Raw genomic sequence first — 15,741 nt, 5'->3', positions numbered from 1 at the left:
CAAGACTTATATTCTTAAACACTTTACTCGTGTTATTTAGTGATTACCATTACATGATTATTGAATTAAATCGTAATAAGTGACTTACAACACTTTGCAATTTAAAATAAGAAAGGATAAATGTGTTCACATAAACTAACTTTTCATATGCATATCCATTGTTTTCTATTTGTTAACCTGTACATACACTAGTAGCACGATTTCAGTCTGAAACGGTTATTTTGGTCTGATCGTATCTTAATTGACTGGATTTACCGCTAGAGGAAAACGTCAAGATTTGTCAGATCGTTAAGTCTCCGTTCGGATCGATAGTCTCATTAGGTAAATTAGTCCGTTAAGGCATGTCAAGATATTTAAGACTGTATCTTCTAGCGAGCTGTTTAGATCCGTTAAGACCGTGTCAGACCAAAACAGACCATGGATACAAACTGACGTCAAGATGTTGTCAGACCGTGTCCAGTCGTGTTCAGATTTTAATAATTTGGACACAAAACGAGTGAAACTTTCCCATTATTTATCAGGGGTTGCTCCCCTTTCAAGAATAAAATAAAACTGTGAAAGAAGACGATTTTTTTTTAACTGAAAGTCTACCACGTCCCCTTAATCATGTTATTTAAATAAAACAAATATTCAATTTGAATTCTAACTCCTTCCCATTTAATTATTTAACATTGTTTTATAATTATATAAATAAAAAAAGTAGCCCAAAGTCACACTGCTGCACAAATCGCCGCGAATTGACTAAAAAAAATCAACAGATTGCCGAAATAATATTTATTTATTGAATATAAGCACCTGAACCTTTATATTTAATGGTTTACAAGTGATTGCAATACGTTTTATATGCAATTACAGACTGCCGTACGTGGTGAAGAATTTGTCATTCATTTTTACACCCTTATTTGATAATAACGGATGTCGGCCGTGAACACTTGAAAACGTGATTGTAATATGTTAAATTAAACTTAAGATGTAACTATTTTTAAATATTGTAAATGAATGCATTATCATTTATCTTTTTATGTTACCTATATAAATTGCATTTGAGTAAATTTGAGGCAGGGAAAAATATATATTATATATAACTCTGTCTTTTATCGTTTTCCGTTTATTGTCATGACATTGTCCGTTTATTTTTGCCAGACTCATGCGTTTGACTTTCCATCTTTATTTTTTAATGTGTCTATAATTCTAGAGCCTTTTGTAAAAAAAATTACATACCAGAAGCCTTCGTTAAAAAATAAAGTTTGAATATTATAGCAGAAAAAGGCTTATCAATTCATTCAAATTTATATTTGAAATAGAATAAATAATCAAGAAAATGTTTATACGTCAGACACTGTACTTAAAGTACATTTAAAGACCAGGTTACATATATATTACATGCATACAGCATAATAAAGCTGGTTTAATTTGAATGACTATCCATTAGGGACATTTTTCGACGATAATTAATCAAATCTGACAAGTTTTATTAAAAACGGAAAATAATTCTTCGCCCGTAAACGATTTAACGTTACCGCACCCTCTTTATTTTTGTTGCATTCATGTCGCATGTGTGTCGGCAGTGTCAGCGCTTCTAATAGCAAACTTATTTTACACAAAATCGTTGACATGGTAGAAGGAAACTATAGTACAATATAAGCTGAGCTGGAAATTGCAATTGGTGAGTAGAAATGAATAATATTTTAAAACATGTCTATCAGAATAATCATTGATCATGGATCATCATCCAAGAGTTTGAAGGAAAAATGTTCACATTTGTTACATTTGTGCATACAGGTATGAATCGACGTTCCAATACTCCACAATCTTGCATAGTAGCCTGTTCAAAGGCAACGTAAGAATTTGGGCTTGTTAAAAAATTGTTCCTGTGATTGGAACCCCCCCCCCCCTTTTTCATGTTTTTTGGAAGATTTGAAAAGTTACATATAAACTAGTATGGTTTAAACCCCCTTTTAAAAGTGGCTGGATCCATGCCTGTTTATTGCCTAACATGTGGGGTATTCACAATGGTTTGGTTGTGCGGGATGGCCTATTACAACAGTTACAAGACCTAAACCCCTGATCGAGTAATCCTACAGATTGTATGTTAATGTATTGATAACTGTCACGTCCTAAATTTGCATGAAATATTTGTCACTTTTTTATTAACCAATAACCAACCAATCTTCACAAGTTACGATGTAGTCCGAGATAAGCTTGTCTGGCAAAACAGCCGTTTGGACGTCGGAGTAATCTCGGACTAGTTACGACGATGATATACCTATTTATATAGCCACTGGTGGGTGATGTACAATAATTATAATTTGTCACATATGTGTTATGAATACCTTCAACATGTTCAAGGCTTGGGTTTGTATATATGCAATAACCTCAAAATTGCCCGGGGCAAAAAAAGAGTATATAGATATTGTGCCCTGACATGCCTGATTCCAAATGACGAGACGGCATTGCGTCCTTAACAACAATTTTTAACACTTTTCATCTTTTGTGATTAGAAATTTAAGATTTTACCAGGTATGATTCATTATTTTGTTATAAATGATTTGTTATGCTCTAAATTTTGTAGAACTTAAATATATGTTATAACAGAAGAAAAAGAAATTATGTTGAAATTTTTATTTTTATCTTTTGTATATTATTCACTGTCATGACTGTCATGACTAAATAAAAATTAGATCCCACGCATGCGTGGCATAGTTAAATAAGTGCCCGACACGTTATCATCAGTATGTTGATGGATTATAAAAAAGAAGAAGAAGAATCTTATAAATACTATTTGCTTTGTCACCATGTCACGTTGGTAGTAATATTCAACAAATTATATTTTAAAATAAAAAAAAATTATAATTTGATCACAACAAGTATAGTGCTATAGCCTCTATTAGACAGTAACCCTTCAATGAAGTATACACCTAAGAAAACATTGATGTAGAAAGAGAGAACATTTTGTTTTAGAAATAGAACCTCAAAAAAGGGTTTTATTTTTCTTCTCATAAGGGACTTATCAATTAAATTGTATAAGTCATAAATTCATTTCTTTACATTTATATTAAACTTTGTTGTCAAGCAAATTATGATTGCTAGTTTTTCTTGTAGATAAATACAAGTTTATATATAATAAATACTTTATTCTTAATGTATATTTTTTTTGTAGATAAGATATCACATTGGTTTGAGCATGATTCCCAGCCAGATTATGAAGCGGCATATATCATGTATATCAATGTATATATAGGAAATATATAGTGTCACTAAGTTACTCTCATATGGTACCCCATTTGTACCTGTAGCTATAAATTGTGAAATGGTGGATTCATTCATAATTTTGTGTTACTTATTGGTTTGGAAATAACGTTGATAGAGCTAACAGCATTATGTCATGATTTACAGTTGATGGGATGATCCGATTGGACAAAAAGAAAATTGTGAATTGAACAAATAGCAAACTTACAATTCATAGAAAAAAATGTAGGAAAAACAATGTACTACATTACTTGGTGACAGAGCATACCTTTGATATATATATATATATATATATATATATATATATATATATATATATATATATATATATATATATATATATATATATATATATATATATATATATATAGATATATATATATATATATATATATATATATATATATATATATATATATATATATATATATTTGAAATAAGTAATATTAACAATTTGAAATAAAGAGAATTTAAAGTTTTCTAGGAATATTAGTAGTGCATCATATCTTAATTCCATGATTATCTTGGATAGTTATATCATTAAGAATAGAAAATTGGAATAATGGAAATTTCTAATTTCAGTGAATATCAATCATTGTCCATACTAAAAGTGCATCATCATGATCATATATCATCTGATTCACCTTGGATAATTATTCATTTGAAATAAGAATTTGGATATAATAAGAGTTTCTATGCTGCCATTGCTATTGTTGGCTACATGTACCACCAGGGAGTGTTAAACCTCCTTTACTTTCCATAATCTTCTAAATTACTGTTCATTCTGAAACTGGCATTTTATAATAGTAGTCAAACATATTAAACAATACATGTACTTCAAAGTATCATTTTATTTTGTCTCGCCTTACACAAAAGTCATGAAAGTTGGCTGTATACAAGAAATTTGTATTACAGTCTTGGGGTGATGATGTAAGCTATTTTATAGAGCTTCACATTTTAAAAGCTAAAAGAGCTGGATGTTTCTTGTCTTGTATTCAGATGCTAGTAGCTAATATGTTATGATGTTTCAGTTTGCCATTATATGTACATTGCACCTGACCCCATTTTCATGGTTCAATGACTGCATGTAAAATATACTGTTACTTAATCAATGAAATGCTCTCTTATACTGTATATTTTATATATGTAATTGGATACATTTTATTGTATATGAGTATCTTGAAAGATCTACTTTTCTATCAGGTTGGGTTGACCTGACCTTGACTTTATTTCATGGATAATTTAAGTGGTCAAGGTTATTTCAGTTTAATACAATGTTAACATGGTTAGATTTGTTTCTCAGTTTATAATTCCTAATAAAATTGACACTGGAAATGGGGAATGTGCCAAAAAGACAACAACCCGACTACAGAGCAGACAATAGCCGAAGGTCATCAATGTTTCTCATAAGCTATAAGCTACATTGTACATGTATAGGATCACTACTTTTGGCATTATTATGGAATAAATGTAAGGTGTACATGTTTGACATTTTTGAATGGCTGATTTCATCTGACAATGACACCATTTTCATGGTTTTTATGTTAAGTCTTTTTCTCTGTTTCTATGGTTACGATAAACGTTTAACCATAAATTTGGGGTATGGAAGAACTGTGTAAATTCAGAAATTCATGACTGGACTTCATTTTAATGGATTATTGATAATGTAAAGTTTATGTGATACTTATAGACTAGTAAAATCTTCTTATTACAGAATTTCAATAAAAAGATCATGAATAAGGCCACATTTAAAAGAATGTCTGTTTCCCATCCCAGGGGGCTTATTTTTGACCGGGGTGTGGGGAGGGGAAACAAACAATTTTTATTTTGGCCTAAGGAGATATGGAGAGACGACCATCAACCATTTCAACCAAATCTAATCTAAATCCAATTTCAATTACTTCGTGATTCTAAAATACAGGATTTTTTTCAGAAATTATCATTTTTTTTTAATCTGGTATGACTTTTTATCCTTGCTACGATCGACATTATTTCTTTTGCTGTATATCACAGCTAGCGAATTAGTCTAAACGTCCGTACGATGTATAGTAATATTTCTTTTCTTTACTTTTTTATTTCTAAATATAAGCGTTGTCTATTTTTATGGGCACAGGACGTTTGCGCTTTTTTACCTGTAAATCGGTAGGACATTTGCGCTTCAAACACTATGGACATTTGCACTTTAAATTTTGATTAACCTGTATTAAATTGACCGGACATTTGCGCTTTTTACCTATAGTCGTATACCTGTAAATTTTCAGTGAGAAGTAATCATTAAGTAAATAAAATCAACTTATATTTGGTATTAGTTAGTTCGCATTAACAAAGTCTTAGACATAAAGTTTAAAGTTATAGAGACTTTTAATTTATTAAAGGTAAAAAATGTACATGTCATGATGGATTTTCGTATCGTTTTGATCAAACTTTCAAAAGTGAAGACCTTTCATGGAATTGTACCGTGAAAAAGTGTAATGCTAGAATTAAAACGAACAATGGGATTACTAATATTTTTAGTCAGAAAAATGAACATATTCACTCACAAACGGACGGAACATTTAATTGTTGCCCAAATGTTTTATACCAGCTTTATACCAGACTGAGTTATGGATTTAAAAATGGGAACTATATTCCCCTTGTATTTATTGTGTTGACTGGGAAGTCTGATGAAATTACAATCCTACCGGACCTAACCCTGGAAAAGAGGAGGGAATTCATAACAACCAAATATTGCAAAAGCTTAAATGTCATATGTAAAAAGCGCAAATGTCCTTTCAAAACAAGCGCAAATGTCCTATGTTTTGAAGCGCAAGTGTCCAAAAAAAAAAAGCGCAAATGTCCTATGAAAAAAAGTTAGTTACATAATCACTACTCGTTTTCTCTTTTCAGGCGAATTTCAATAACTGTTTTTACACTTTCTTATTCAACAGAAAGGTATTTAAATATGAACGTATCACATGTAACGGAATTTAACAAGCATTTTATAATGCGACTTGTGTTTTCCAGAACGTCCTATTTGCAACAGTTCATAGATCTCTGACAAAAGTAAGATCATACAAGTTTCATGTACCATGTGCATGAAAAAACACACTACCAAATCATATTTGTAAATTGTAAAAGATTAAGACAATTTTTATATTTGTACTAAATAATCCTATGAAATAAAATAAAAACATATTTCTCTCTGCCTGAATGAAATCGTAAGCACATTTTCAGACTATTCTTTATATATTCTTTGCAAAAGACGAATTATTCTCCTTAAACTGTAAATTATCAAACAGACAGACTAACTTTAAAGGACAAGCGTGTACTACCATCCCAATGGCGTAGCCAGGGTTGAAACGATGTGGATTCAAAAATAACGCTGAGCGAAGCGAGACGAAAAAAAAGAGACCATTTTAAGCAGACATTTTCATATTTAGGATAAACATAATATCAAATTTTATTTTTTTGCGAATTTTCCCTTTAATCCATTTATTTTTTGAAGTTTGACAATCATATCATATCTCCTTAATTTTATATTGAAGATATATAAATATGGTTTGATAAAATGCTGTTCTCACTAAAAAAATCAAACTGGTTCGTTCGTTCGTCGGATGCTATAGGAATATTGAAAAGTTCCTGAATCATGACATTGATATAATAAAAAATCATGTTGAAGGATTTTGTGTCATGTTTCTCTGTCTTTCAGATATTAAGTTCTCTCCCATCCTTGATATAATTTAATTTTACTGGAGCTTTTTCTACCAGTAGCTATAACTTGTAATAAACAGACATCTCATTTGAAATTATATACCACATGTTCTTATTTTAATAGCATGTTTATTGACATATACGTGTCTTTTCTTGGATCCGTTGTAAACAACCACCATTCCATATTCGAATTCCTTTATCAAGTTATAATATCCTGATCCTGTGTTGAAAAATTCTTTGTTGTATTGTTCAAATATGTATTTATTATTTTTTAAATTGCTGGTAAATAAAGTCACCTTTTCGAAATATATAAATATTTATTTTGTACGAGCATTCTTCTCATTTTTATTTTAGATTAGATTCTTAACATAATTTGTACTGTCGTTTTCTTTTCGTGTTGAAAACTTATTCAGTAGTTGTTTGTTTATGCGTTACATATTTGTTTTTCGTTCATTTTTGTACATAAATAAGCAGTTAGTTTTCTCGTTTTACATGGTTATTTCGGGGCCTTTTATAGCTGACTAGGCGGTATGGGCTTTTGCTCATTGTTGACGGCCGTACGGTGACCTATATGGTAATTTCTGTGTCATTTTGGTCTCTTGTGGAGAGTTGTCTCTTTGGCAATCATACAAAATCTTCTTTCTTATATCTATTGTACACATTTTGTTTTGTCTCTGATATAGTCACCTTAAAAGGGTTTCTTCATAGAATCTTAATTGCCAAAATGACTGGTTTTGTGGTTATTTTCATTTCAAATACCATAGATGAATGTAATAGGACAGATAAGGAACAAATTTGTACCAATTCTTTAAAACACAGACCAGAAGTTTCACCTGTAAATCGATTTTAATATGCATTGTATTATAAACCAATATAAATTCGTACTATTCAAATCAACATGCATGTAAATGTATTTTACATCAAAACTTTTGCAGAGACATTACACACAGGTGTGAATATTTACACACCCACCGATAAGTTGTCATTAATCACGTATATATAAACTACACATACATCTGGACGTTTGTATTAAATAACGGCCAATTAAGAAGTCAAATCAAGCTCTGCTGTGATAAATTTCCGCTCTAGACAAGAAGTAGCAAACAAATTATGTTAGAACATTTTTTGGGAACCTGCATTGGAGGGGGGTCAGTTAATCTGCCACTGCTGCTATATACATATGCATGGGTTAGAAAATAAACATAAGGATAACGTGATTAATTGTTTGGATGAAAATCTTTATACGGCGGTACTTTATTTATAGTTTTAACACTATCTCTACACAGACTGAATGCAGTATCATGATCAGCTTCATGTACGTTGGCGACCTTGGTGGTGTTTAGACGCACCTTTGTGTAAAATAAATAATTGTTTAATGATATGTTGTACACTCTGAGGTTGTACAGTACAAAGCTATGGTAATAGAAGCGTTTCCGATTTTAACAGACTAACTAGAACGAAAATAATAATAAAAAAAACCAGCTCCAACGGTAATAGTAAAGTAGGACATATCAACAGAATACGAATTAAAACAAAAATATGCATGTGTTAATTTTTGCTTTGGCTTCATTTCAATTGATTGTCTCGTTGGCAAATATACAACATCGCCTTTTTAGGTTATGTTTAAGATATTTCCGTTTCTAATTTTCAAATACGAAAAATATGTTTACAAAGAGTTCATGTGTATATAATTACCATACGTCCTTGCACTTTATAGCTAATATAAACTAATATTTATTAGAAAATAAGCAACATATATAGACGAATAATTTATTAGTTACCCAACAAACAACAACAGAAATAAAGAATCAATAGAGGATTTAATCTTTAATTACTTTTTTTTTATTATTATTTATTCGAGAGATATACATGATATAATACTTTAACTTCAAATAAATATATAATTAATCTAAAATGCACTAATCAAGCAGAAGGGGCGTAACTCGTGGTATCATACCGGCACTGAACGGATCTAAACATGGTCTGACACTTTTGAACGTTGATTTTGAGTTTTGATCTGTTTTGGTCTGACACGGTCTTAACGGATCTAAACAGCTCGCTAGAAGATACAGTCTTAAATATCTTGACATGCCTTAACGGACTAATTTACCTAATGAGACTATCGATCCGAACGGAGACTTAACGATCTGACAAGTCTTGACGTTTTCCTCTAGCGGTAAATCCAGTCAATTAAGATACGATCAGACCAAAATGACCGTTTCCGACTGAAATCGTGCTACTAGTGATATACAGCAGTCTTCTATGAAGGAAATCATATTGAGGTCTAAAAAAATCAAATAAAAATGATTTAATATGAAAATTTCATATATTGCATCTGGATATATGTTCTTTTTATTTTAAAATGGATTATCAATTTTTACAAAGTAGTTTGTCAGTAAATGGAAATTTAGATTTTAATGTCTTTTAATCAATAAATATACTATCAAGATCCTTTGTTAGTCTTCTATGATTTTTTATTTTAGTTTCTTGTGTATAATTCGGAGTTTAGTATGACGTCCATTATCACTTTACTAGTATACATATTTGTTGAGCGGCCAGCTAAAGGACTCCTCCGGGTGCGGGATTTTCTCGCTTCATTGTAGACCAATTGGGGGTCTTCGACTGTTGTCTGCTCTATGGTCGGGTTGATGTCTCTTTGACACATTCCCTATTTCCATTCTCAATTTTATATAAATACAAAATTGTGTATTTAACAATCAAAATTGTACAAATGACATACTGTATCTGACTTTGATATACACACATCGAAGTAAACGATGTAATTATTTAGTTTTTACACTTTCAAACCTTAAAAAAACTTTCATCAATATTTAAAGCCCTGTGTTCATCTGCAGAGTATAATTATAGTAACCAATACATTTGGTTGATTAATTTTAGAATGCCGAGCATATAGTTGGTAATTGATTATTTTGATAAAGCAAAATGTTTTGTTCAAATGTAATCAAGCGACAAAAACAGGAACAAACAAAGTTAAATGAATGCAAGTTTTATTACATAAACTTACGTTATTGATGCTCATTGTTTTCTATTGATCGGTATGCATTCAAACATGTAGAACATTAACGATTAGCCTAAATGTTCTTATAAAACACACACAGGTAAACCTTCAAAAATAGTGTGTGTTATTTATATGCAATTCTCTGAAATCTGATTTCTAAAAACAAACAGGTTTCAGGAAATCAGTAAAGCCGGTATATAGAGATTTTGATACCTTGAAAATAATGTAAAATACAAGGTGAATCATACAACGAGGCCATTCTCATAAGTTTTTTTTTTCTACATGGAATCTTATACTTAAAGGTAAAAGGAGAGACGTAATATGCCGATAAGTCCATAAAAACTCATTAATGAGCCAAACAATAAGCTTTGTAAAACCATTGAAAAATATGTTATGTATGATTACATAAATCTAACAATTATATTTCTCAGTATTTCTCAAGCATTAACTTTAAGGTAAACAACCCGTAAATTCATCAAAAAGAAAAAAAAAATAATAATGTATAGCACATTATTTTAATGCATCTGCAATAAAGTTCTGAAAAGATTAATGCGATGAACGAAAGGAAATTATAAGTAGAGTTATCACGGAAACATCTTTTAATTGAAGAATTTTCATTACAATTCAATTAATACTTTTCTTTGTTACATTTTTTTTTATAGTGATTAGGATGATAACACAATGTTGACTTCTGTATCCCTATTTGTGCGATGTTTGTCTGTTGTGTCTGTTTGTTTTGTTAACGCCTCGTTGTCAATATAATGGAATTTGATGCGATTGTCATAAAACAGTTTATACAGAGGTTTATCTAGCTATAAAACCTGGTTCAATCCACCATTTGCTACATAAGATAATGTCTGTACCAATTCATACACATGACAGTTGGTATTCATTCCTTCAGTGTGTTTAAGCTTTTGATTTTGGCATTTAATGAGCGACTATCCTTTTAAAATTTACTCCAAGTTAAGTATTTTTGTGATTCTACTTTTAACTGCATTTGTTCCAATTGTTTTGATATAGTCTAAGGTTTGATTTAATCATTTTGAATGGACGACTTCCCCTTTTTTGAATTTACCTTGGAGTTTCGTATTTTTCTTAGTACTACTGCTTCATTTATTTACTACCTTGTTTAATAAAATGACCATACGGATCTAGTCATGAAGGCAATAAACATCCTAACACACACAGCACTATAAATATGATTTATGAATTCATTTTCTAAAAGACAAATATCTACAATACCTTACATAAAGACTAAGCAACTTAAAACATATAAAAAACAGGTGAAGTAGGTGTACTAGAAGAATATGCAAATCCCTGTAGACATATTGCACTGTACATGTTGCCAATATTTAGTACACATGCTACAATAACCTCATTCGTTAATGTCTCAATATAAGAAATACGACGGAAGTATGGTATGGAACGTATTGATAGTCATGTTCGGCAGTGATATTCGAAAAAAATAAACCAACTTCGGGATTGCGATCGTAAAACTGTCAAATGATTATTACTTGAAACTCTTGGTTCAATAGCTTTCTTTTTATAAGCAATCTGCTATCGCGGAAATCCTATTGAAGCCTATAAATGAACATATTAACAATCAAATTATCACTGGCGGTACCTCTGAAATCAATGAGATACAAAGAAAAGACCATTGACTAAAATGATCTCTATTCATATTATATCATTTTGTTTAAAGACACTTCCCCATTTGATGTCACGTCCAATTCATTAAATCTGTTACCTTTGTACACATTTTATAGTATAAGAACTATTAGTTAATTGAATTCCAACAGTTGGTATTTGATATAGAACAATACACAGTACAACATAAATAACATTAGAAGAAAAAATAATTGTATACATTTATTAAAATCTACCTGAGGTCATGTAAATGTCGGAGACAAAAATACGTGTTCATGTGTTGAGACCCCCCCCCCCCCCCCGTTTAGTTTTGTCAAGATTTTTAATGAATTATTTAATCATCACAGTTAAATAAGTTACCACTTATACATATATTTTTATTCCAAACGTCAACCCTACTCGCTGTAACTATTATACTAATTGAAATCAGTTTTTTATCTTTTTTTATTACTCTTTAAAACGATTGTACATTTATTCGTTCAACTTTATACACATTATACACAATCTAATTAACCTCCAGGAAAAAAGTTATAATAATTCCATTAATTATTTAAATTAAACAAATAAGTTAGTATATAAAGTCCTTAACAAGTGGACTTCTTCCCACACACATCATACTATATGCACCAACACGTGGCCCCTATAAAACCCTATGCCCTTCTTATTTAACCAGGATTCATAAATATAACATGTATAACAAAAGATATTGAACTTCAAGGCAATTTCGAACAGTGGAAGTCCTTTAAAACTTCAAACGTTATCAGTCAGATTAATGGAACTAGAGATAAACAACTGGAAACATTTCTAACTTAAATTTGGTACACTCATTTTCGGAACCAGTGGTTAAGAGATTTATCCCACATACACTAACTTGTCTTAATCAAAGTAACAGTCTGTGTTTACTGATGTTCAAATATTATGATTGATTAGGAGCCCGAATTAAAAGGTAACACACAAAAAAGGAAAAGTGAAATTTAACTGTCAGCAAAGAGATATCAAGAAAAAATTTTAACCGAGTCTTCGATTGATATAAATATTTAGGAAAGAATAGTATAGAGTTGTCATTAATGTACCCGATATCCATACTTCAACGAGAGAAAACAAAAGAAGAATCCAACAAAATTTAAAAACTTTCTAAATGAAAAACACATATAAAAAATGAGATTAGTTTTCACAATCAATATGATTATAACACTTTTTTTTTCAAATAACAACCAACTATCATATTGTTAAATCAAGCATACAATAATATTTGTTATGAAACCTACCGAAAACCTCAACAGTATATCTCTGCAAATATTCTGTTTACCGTTTTGAAAATGCAATTTAAGTTATAAAGACCTTTCATTTCAGAGTTCTATGAAATATCGATTATTTAGCATCTGTCGACTCTACATGTATCATACCTTCAGTATTGTATGTCATGCGATTCTCAGAAATGTTTAGGAAGTTTTTTTAACTATATTCCTCTTGGTAGACTTTTTCACAGCAAAATTCATATTGTTATATATAAAATAAAGTAGCTTGTTTAAATTACCAGTAGTAGTAGCTAACCTGTACCAAGTCAGGAATATAGCAGTTGTTATATGATAGTTCGTTTCTATGTATGTTGATTTGCCTTTTTGTTTTGTTGCACTTCAGTGTTTCTGTTGTTTTGTTGTTTTCCTCTTCTCTCGGATTTAGTTTGTTACTCTGATTTGTTTTCTCTCAGTCGATTTATTAATTTCGAACAGCTGTATAAAATCAGAAAAATACTGAACTCCGTGGAAAATTCAATCGGAAATTCCCTAATCGAATGGCAAAATCAAATGACAAAACACATCAAACAAATGGACAACAACTGTCATATTCCTGATTTGATACAGACATTTTCAAATGTAGAAAATTGTGAATTAAACCTGGTTTTATATCGCTTAACCTCTCACTTGTATGACAGTCGCATAAAAAAATCTGTTATATTAACAACGATGCGTGAACAAAACAGACATAATAGGTAAAATAGTCAAATATGGGTACAGCAGTCATCGCTGTGTTACAACCTCAAAACAATCATTTACAAACAAGCACAAAAGCATCTATCAAATGAAAAACAAATTCATTGCTTCGCGTATCTGACGTCAGGAAATGTAAACGTCACATAGGAAGAAATAATGTCGTTCAAGTTTTTTTCAAAAAAAAACCACACGGGGAATTGTGGTATACATGGTTAAGAATCAAACGTTATGTTAGATTATTCATATTAACAGACCGAGATTTAAAATTGTCCAGAAGTTCTTTAGATTTTGTCTTTAAAAGAGTTTCAAATTTATAATAGAACAATAACATGATGACATATAAAAAAACAATAATATAATGACGGATTCTTTTAAAGTACAGTGTCACGTTATAAGAACCAAAGAAACACAAAAAGTAGCATATACAAAACACACCAGCAAATATGAAAGATAATACAAACACATTGACGGGATGTATAAGTATCGAGCCACAGACACTGGTGACGTTTTACAAAGTCCAAGCTCTTTAATATCGAATAAGTTGGGAAATGTATATCCCATATGCAGGTGAACTTGGTATATTGCGCTAAGGTAGGGGAAATTTAAACTTTAAAAATTAAAATCGTCTCGTTTGTCGTAGATTCTATCTGGTACTGAGATGACTGTGTATGTCAAATTCGAGGTATATAAGTCTAAATATGAGGCGGAGTAAGCCGTTTCTTTAATTTCTAGTTCTTATGGATATATTAATGGAACCCGATTAGAAAAGTCCGGATTGTTAATGGAAAGAACACCATCAATATATCTGAAAGTGAAACTAAATAATCTGGCTTCTTTGGTCTTCTTGTTTTTGACAAGTGTCTGAAGGATACTACTGTTCATACCAGAAAAGCCATAGTATTTCATTGATAAAGCACAGTTTCTTTATTATCCAGAGAATATTGTTATCGTCAACATAAAAAAGAACCGCATGTAGCAAAGGTTAAAAAAGGGGCATGTGGTCTATAGTTATAAACATACACATTGAGCCTAACACTATTCACATACTTTTATTCTTTCAGAAACATGTAAAAGAGGGACTAAAGATACCAAAGGGACAGTCAAAGGTATTCTTAGGACATAAAAACTGGAGAAGCATAGTCAACTGAGTGGTAACATCCCATTAATCCTTCTTAAAATCAGAATCATGACCGTCAGCGGTGGTATATGATATGAACATTTCACATCTAGAAAGATTTTATATAAAGCTGAGTCATACATTGTTTTATCCTACCGAAAAACCAATGCATTTAAATAGGAAAATACAAGTTTTCTTAATTTAGAGCGTTTGGTGCGCTTTTTTTTCATATACTTACATTACAAGATTGAAGACGAAAACACATCTAAAGTTTAGGATGTAGAAATACTTAAGGAGTCATATAACCTGAACAGATTATCAAATGTCCATTTTGACTGTCAAACTTTTTTTGTTTCATAATTATTTTTTAATTTATGAACGGAAAATTTTAGGAAACATTTTGTTATAAATCAAAAAGTCATAATCAAAGCTCTGAGTATTGGACTATTATAAATGCCATTTGTTGCACGAATAAAGTATTACGATGAATAAATTGAAAATTTGAACACGGATTTGGCTATACTTTTTGGACCTTTCGGATTATAGCTCTTCATCTTTTATATAAGCTTTGGATTGCAAATATTTTGGCCACGAGCATCACTGAAGAGGCATGTATTGTCGAAATGCGCATCTGGTGCAAGAAATTAGTACCGTTAATTTTATTACTACCACTGGGTCGATGCCTCTGTTGATGGACTATTAGTCCCCGAGGGTATCACCAGCCCAGTAGCTAGTACTTCGGTACTGGCATGAAAATACGTTTTTTTTTAGTTATTAAAATTTGCTGTTACAAAACGATAAAAAAAATATAAATTAAGGAATGTATCTCCTCATGCAAAGCTCTGATTCCATTCACGGATTTGGCTATACTTTTTGGACCTTTTGGATTATAGCTCTTTATCTTTTATTTAAGCTTTGGATTTCAAATATTTTGGCCACGGGCATCACTGAAGAGACATGTTTATACCACTTCCACTTGTATTTTTGTCAATCTGATGAGTTAAGCCTTTTTCAACTGATTTTTG

Source organism: Mytilus galloprovincialis, chromosome 12, assembly GCF_965363235.1.
Source record: "Mytilus galloprovincialis chromosome 12, xbMytGall1.hap1.1, whole genome shotgun sequence".
Taxonomy (NCBI): Eukaryota; Metazoa; Mollusca; class Bivalvia; order Mytilida; family Mytilidae; genus Mytilus; species Mytilus galloprovincialis.
Note: the sequence above shows the minus strand (reverse complement) of the source record.